Genomic DNA, 7835 nt, shown 5'->3' with positions numbered 1-7835 from the left:
TGACCGGCAGGGACGGTTATCAACGCTCGACGCTGTCCGCGAAGCATTGTTCGAGAAGCTTCACGTCTATAGTAGATCGTTCTGTTAAGATTGCGCCCCGCACGCGAATGTTCCAGCTTTGTCTAGAGATAACGCCGCCACCAGCGATATTGCTGGAAAGTTCGATACTGCCTGTATAAAAGCCGACGCGATTGACCGCTTGTCAGTTGATCGACGGACGACGCCCTGTTCGCCGCTATCATTGTACAGCGTGTATTGCTGTAGCTCTAGTTCTCATTTTCCCGGCCACAAGTTCGGCCAAATAAACAGTTTCATTCTGCAAACGCCGACTGCTTTCTTCGTCGACGTCACGACCACGTGACATCTGGTGGAGGTGCTGCTCGTTCATGTTCCGGACGCCCCCGACAAGCCTTGAACCCGGCCCACGTCGCGAAGAAGACACCGACACCATCAGCGGCAGTCGAGCCAGCCGCAGACTGGAAGGACTACCCCCACAATACGGACCCCTACCGGACAAGACCAGGATCACAACGAAGAAGACAACAGCCACAATGACAACCGCTGTGGCGCCTACAACGGTCGTCATGCATCAACCGAGGGAGCCGCCGACATTCCGCGGATCACCATGCGAGGATCCAGAAAGCTGGCTGGAGGCATACGACCGAGTCTCCACGTTCAACAACTGGGACTGCGACGAGAAGCTACGCCATGTCTACTTCGCCCTTCAAGATGGCGCAAGGACCTGGTTCGAGAATCGAGAGTCCACGCTAACATCATGGGACCTCTTCCGCACCGGATTTCTCAACACCTTCACGAGCGTCATCCGGAAAGAAAGGGCTGAAACCCTTCTCGAGACCCGTGTACAGCTCCCCAATGAAAATGTCGGACTGTACACCGAAGAAATGACTCGACTATTCCGCCATGCCGATCCAGCCATGTCCGAAGAAAAGAAAGTTCGCTTCCTGATGCGGGGAGTGAAGGAAGAACTCTTCGCCGGACTTGTGCGCAACCCGCCGAAGACGGTCTCGGAATTCCTTTCAGAGGCCACCACAATCGAAAAGGCACTAGAAATCCGCACTAGGCAGTACAACCGCCGCATTCCTACGACGACCTACGGGGAGGTTCAGGCGCTGCAGTCTGATGACCTGCGTGACACCATCAGAGCGATTGTGCGGGAAGAGCTGCGCAAACTGTTACCTTCGCCGCAGCATCAAGTGCATTCAATCGCCGACGTTGTCCGCGAGGAAGTCCGGCAATCGCTTGGAATTCCCGAAGCACCGCAGGCTCAGCCGGAAGCAATGAGCTATGCTGCTGCAGCCCGACGCAACGCCCCACCCCCTCGCCCACGTCAAGACGCCGCGTCACCGCAGCAGTTCCGCCGCCAGGCACCGCCGCCACCACCACCGACGCCATACCGCCCGCCGACAGGACAACGCTGCGCCCCCCGAAAGACCGACGTTTGGCGCACCCCCGACCACCGCCCACTCTGCTACCATTGCGGGGAAGCTGGCCACACTTACCGCCGCTGCCAGTACCGACAGATGGGACTGCGTGGGTTCGCCATCGACGCGCCGCGTCCACAGCGAGGGGAAAGACCACATGACATCGCCGACTACCTCGCGGGAACGCAATGGACGCCCCGACAACCTTCCCGTTCGCCGTCGCCAGGCCGCTACGTCTCCCCCCAACGCCGACCATACACTGGCCCAACGCGAGGCCGGTCACCCAGCCCGTATCCGGAAAACTAAGGGCAGCAACCGATGGAGGTGCGGTTGCTGTACGACGAAATACCGAAGATCCTCCGCCGCCGACGACAACGCTGCAACGACATCTAAAGAACACGCCGCAAGCCGAACGAAGCCCTGACGTCGAAACTTCACGGCCCGAAGAAGACCTGACGACACCACGACGAAGCAGCGGGACAAACCGACGTAGCCGTGATCCGACGCCGCGACCAAATCGAAACGGTAGGCGACGAACGAGTGACCTCGACGTTCTCATCGACGGCCACAACGTCACCGCTCTCGTCGATACTGGAGCCGACTATTCCGTCATCAGTGGACCATTCGCGACGAAGCTGAAGAAAGTCAAGACCGCCTGGGAAGGCCCCGAAATCCGCACAGCGGGAAGTCACCTAGTAACGCCGGCAGGAATCTGCACAGCGAGGGTCTCCATCAACAACCGGATTTATCCCGCAAGCTTCGTAGTCCTTCAGCATTGCTCCCGAGATGTCATCCTTGGTATGGACTTCTTAGGCCTTCATGGTGCAGTCATCGACCTCAGATCGAAGTCGATAACACTATCTACAGAAAAAGCATTACCGCGGTACACGCCGGCAGGGAAGCATGCCTTGAATGTGCTGGAAGACCAAGTCACCATTCCCCCTCGCTCCAGCGTCATCATTTCCGTCGGCTCTCAGAAAGTAGCAGACCTGGAAGGCGTCATTGAAGGCGACCAGCACCAGTTGATTAACCGCGAGATTTGCGTCGCAAGAGGAATAGCAGAGTTGCGGGGAGGCAAAGCAACAGTGATGCTCACAAACTTTAGCAACGAGTATAAGCACGTAAACAAAGGCACGACAGTCGCCTACATCGAAGAAATCACGGCTACGTCGATGGCTTTCGCCATCGCCGATTCTTCCGAGCCAACACCGACGAACCAAGCTTCTCAACCAGTTTTCGACGTTAATCCTAGCCTTCCGAAGCATAAACAAGAACAGCTCAAAACCCTGCTCTTGAAATACAGGGACTGCTTTTCGTCATCGTCAAGAATCCGCCAGACCCCAGTCGCAAAACATCGCATCATAACAGAGGAAAATGCCAGGCCACTCCGGCAGAGCCCGTACAGAGTTTCAACGCGAGAACGAGAATCCATAAAGAAACAAGTCGACGAAATGCTACGCGACGACATCATCCAGCCGTCGAAGAGTCCATGGGCGTCACCCGTGGTGCTAGTGAAGAAGAAAGACGGAACCCTACGCTTCTGCGTCGATTATCGCCGCCTGAACAAAATCACGAAGAAGGACGTCTACCCTCTCCCACGGATAGACGACACCCTGGATCGACTCTACAACGCGAGGTACTTTTCGTCGATGGACCTCAAGACCGGCTATTGGCAAATCGAAGTCGACGAGAGAGACCGAGAGAAGACTGCCTTTATAACACCAGACGGCCTCTTCGAGTTCAAGGTTATGCCCTTTGGTCTTTGCTCGGCACCTGCGACGTTCCAGCGCGTTATGGACACCGTGCTGGCTGGACTGAAGTGGCAGACTTGCCTTGTGTACTTGGACGACGTCATTGTGTTTGCCTCAAGCTTCGACGAACACCTCCGGCGCCTTGACACTGTACTACAAGCAATCAAGACTTCTGGCCTCACCTTGAAGCCTGAAAAGTGCCGCTTTGCATACGAGGAGCTGCTGTTTTTGGGTCACGTGATCAGCAAGGGTGGTGTTCGCCCAGACCCGCGGAAAACAGCTGCCATCGCTGCCTTCCCGCCCCCCACCAACACGAAAGCCGTGCGCCGTTTTCTCGGCTTGTGCGCCTACTACAGGCGCTTTGTCAAGGAATTTTCACGAATCGCCGAACCGCTAACTCACCTCACGAAGACCGACGTGCCATTCAAGTGGGAAACGGCGCAAATCGAAGCATTTGAAGAACTGAAACGACGCCTTCAGATGCCTCCCATACTAGCACATTTCGACGAATACGCCGATACGGAAATCCACACCGACGCAAGCAGCGTAGGACTCGGCGCCGTCCTTGTGCAGAAGACTGACGGGCAGGAAAGGGTCATCAGTTATGCTAGCCGGTCGCTATCAAAGGCAGAAACGAACTATTCCACAACAGAAAAGGAGTGCCTAGCGATCATCTGGGCTGCATCCAAGTTTCGCCCCTACCTCTACGGCAGGCCCTTCAAAGTTGTGAGCGACCACCACGCATTGTGTTGGCTAGCTAACTTGAAGGACCCTTCAGGTCGCCTCGCACGGTGGAGCCTACGACTTCAAGAATTCGACATTACCGTCGTTTACAAGTCCGGAAGGAAACACTCCGACGCCGACTGCCTGTCTCGCGCCCCCGTCGACCCACCGCCGCAGGACGACAGGGAGGACGACTCCTTCTTGGGAATCATAAGTGCCGACGACTTCGCCGCACGACAGCGAACGGATCCAGAACTCAGGGGCCTTGTGGAATACCTCGAGGGCAGGACCACCGTTGTTCCGAAGGTATTCACGCGGGGACTGGCGTCATTTTTCTTGCGCAACGGTGTTCTCCTAAAGAAGAACTTCTCACCGCTTCGAGCCGATTGCCTTCTCGTGGTACCCTCGACATTGCGGCCAGAGGTCCTCCAGGCTCTGCACGACGACCCGACGGCTGGACACCTGGGTGTTTCTCGCACGCTAGCAAGAATACAGGAGAAGTACTACTGGCCGCGCCTTTCCGCCGACGTCACTCGTTACGTGAAGACCTGCCGGGACTGTCAGCGACGCAAGACACCGCCCACTAGGCCAGCCGGACTTCTGCAACCTATCGAGCCACCTCGACGGCCGTTCCAGCAAATCGGGATGGACTTACTGGGGCCGTTCCCGACGTCCAATACCGGAAACAAATGGGTCGTCGTAGCTACAGACTACCTCACACGCTACGCCGAGACGAGGGCCCTGCCTAGAGGCAGTGCCGCCGAGGTAGCGAAGTTCTTCGTTGAGAACATCGTCCTGCGTCATGGCGCCCCAGAAGTTCTCATCACCGACAGAGGTACGGCGTTTACTGCTGACCTAACTCAGGCAATACTGAGATACAGCCAAACAAGCCACCGCCGGACCACAGCGTACCACCCACAGACAAATGGCCTGACCGAGCGGCTAAACAAGACCATCGCCGGCATGTTGGCCATGTATGTCGACGTCGAACACAAGACGTGGGATGCCATCCTTCCGTATGTGACATTCGCATACAACACGGCCGTCCAAGAAACGACGCAGATGACGCCGTACAAGTTGGTCTACGGAAGGAGCCCGGCGACGACGCTCGACGCCATGCTACCCAACGTCACCGACGAAGAAAACCTCGATGCCGCTGCTTACTTACAACGTGCCGAAGAAGCTCGACAGCTCGCCCGCCTGCGCATCAACACCCAGCAGCACACCGACAGCCGTCGCTACAATCTTCGACGACGCTTCGCGGAATACCAGCCCGGCGACCGTGTTTGGGTCTGGACGCCGATACGCCGACGTGGGCTTAGCGAAAAACTCCTTCGGCGATACTTCGGGCCATACAAGGTTCTTCGACGCCTCGGCGCTCTTGACTACGAGGTGATCCCGGACGGCATTACGAACTCCCAGCGACGCCGCGCACGACCTGAAGTCGTCCATGTCGTGCGCCTTAAGCCGTTTTTTGCGCGTTAGAGAACCTGGGGACTCTATTTTTCTTCCTTTGTTATTGTAATTTATTTTTGTATGCACTTGTTTTTTTTTTTTTCTCTCTTCTATGTTCTTTCACAAGCATCGGGACGATGCTTTTTCAGAGGGGGGCAATGCCACGCCCACTTCTTGTCTTGTTTTGATGTATTCGGGTTTGACCGGCAGGGACGGTTATCAACGCTCGACGCTGTCCGCGAAGCATTGTTCGAGAAGCTTCACGTCTATAGTAGATCGTTCTGTTAAGATTGCGCCCCGCACGCGAATGTTCCAGCTTTGTCTAGAGATAACGCCGCCACCAGCGATATTGCTGGAAAGTTCGATACTGCCTGTATAAAAGCCGACGCGATTGACCGCTTGTCAGTTGATCGACGGACGACGCCCTGTTCGCCGCTATCATTGTACAGCGTGTATTGCTGTAGCTCTAGTTCTCATTTTCCCGGCCACAAGTTCGGCCAAATAAACAGTTTCATTCTGCAAACGCCGACTGCTTTCTTCGTCGACGTCACGACCACGTGACAATATACTAGATGGATAGATGGAGCTAGATTGCGTGCAGCAATCAAACCGACGTATCGCTTTAATTACTGCTGGGCGAAACCACTGAACATTTCACGGTGTAACCATGATTGCTTCAGGAGCTTCGCCCAAGCTCTTCATCATTCACCCGTGGATATGCTGTAATTTTTTTCTACGACCCCAGAAAGAAAGACAACGAAACAAGAGCATGATGGGAATTGTGACATCAAGACGAGGGGGTAGCGGCTTCAAAGGCATCTGGACGCTAGGCGCGTTCCCTCCTATGTTTTCCCCCGGTGCTTCAAGCTGGTAGGTCACGGGGAAGATGCAACCCAATCCCCACAGCAGCTGCGCGTGAAAAATGAACGTCAAATATATTTTATTGCGATAGCAATTATATGCTGGACAGTCTCGGCTGGATTTTGCCGTCGCCGTCATGCACCGTATATGTATAAGTATGTGTATATATATATATATATATATACATATATATATATATATATATATATATATATATATATATATATATATATATATTAAAGCCCCAAATAAAAGTAATTCAGAAAATATGCTTCCAAAGCGCGGAATCGAACCAGGGACCTCTTGCTCCGCAGCGAGTGGAGCTATCCACTTCGCCACGAAACGCAGATCCTCCACGTAGCTAACGGCGAGCGCTATATACACACCCTTTACCACTGCACGGACTCAGAGGCGGCAGGCGCTTATAAGCGTTTCTTCATTACCAGCGAGATGGCGCTACGAGCGCGACGGGCGCATTTAAAAGTCGTCGGCGAGCTCGCTCGCTTCTTCTTCTATTCGCGCACCTTGCCCTTCCGCTGTCTGCTCGCGCGGTTTTCTCGTGGTGAGGGGAACAGGGGTGTTTCAAGCTTTTTTTGATCCCCGGTGACTCTGCTGTATTATTCTAAAACTGCTGAATCCTAGCAGTGTCGTAACTCTCAAAGGTATCTTAACGCATTCCTTTAGCATGGGCCAGCAATTACCGCTTTTTTTTTCGTAACCATCATATTCCCAAAAACATTTTCTTTGGGGCAAAAATATTTATGCAGTTTTAATGTCAGCTGTGTTTTACTAACCTCTACTTCTTGGCAAGAAACTGAACTTTATTGTACTTGCCGTACGCTACTTAGTAACGAGTACGTTACTAAGTTACCGACAAATGTAAGGCGTTACCGGTAACGCCATTACGTTTAACGCGTTACCGCCAACACTTCATACAACCAGAGGAAAGCACAGCACCCTCACTACAAAAGAGCCCCGCCACGGTGATCTAATGGTTATGGCGCGAATCGAATCTCGGCCGCGGCGGCCGCATTTTCGATGGAGGCGAAAATGCTCGAGGCCCCTGTGTTTATATTTAGGTGCATGTTAGAGAACCCCGCGTCGTCGAAATTTCCGGAGCCCTCCACTACACCGTCTCTCATAATCATGTCGTGGTTCTGGGACGTTAAACCCCGACAATTATTAACAGTTTTTGTTTTCTTGCGTACCACCTGCATTGTTTTACATCCTGTTTTGTTGCACCAATGCCAGCAATATTTCTGCACAGTGCGGTATAATCGCAGCTAAATCTCTTTTCCTAATACTGCATTCAGAGATTCACGTTATCTCCCAAATCTTAAAAACAACGTCACTAATAATTAAATCATCTATTTAATTAGGCGGTCGACACAGATCAATCTAATCAAATCCGACACCGGAAAACATATAAGCGCATCGCTATGGCTACAGGAGTAACGGAGTGATTTCAGCGCAATACCATTGCGGAAGATAAAAAACCGTCGTAAATAATAAGGCATACAAGTGTACGTTACTATTTTATTCGAAGTTCACATCGTCGTAAACGACAGCAGTTTTAAGAGCAACATAATTGTCGTTTTACGTC

This window comes from Rhipicephalus sanguineus, chromosome 8, assembly GCF_013339695.2.
Source record: "Rhipicephalus sanguineus isolate Rsan-2018 chromosome 8, BIME_Rsan_1.4, whole genome shotgun sequence".
Lineage (NCBI taxonomy): Eukaryota > Metazoa > Arthropoda > Arachnida > Ixodida > Ixodidae > Rhipicephalus > Rhipicephalus sanguineus.
Note: the sequence above shows the minus strand (reverse complement) of the source record.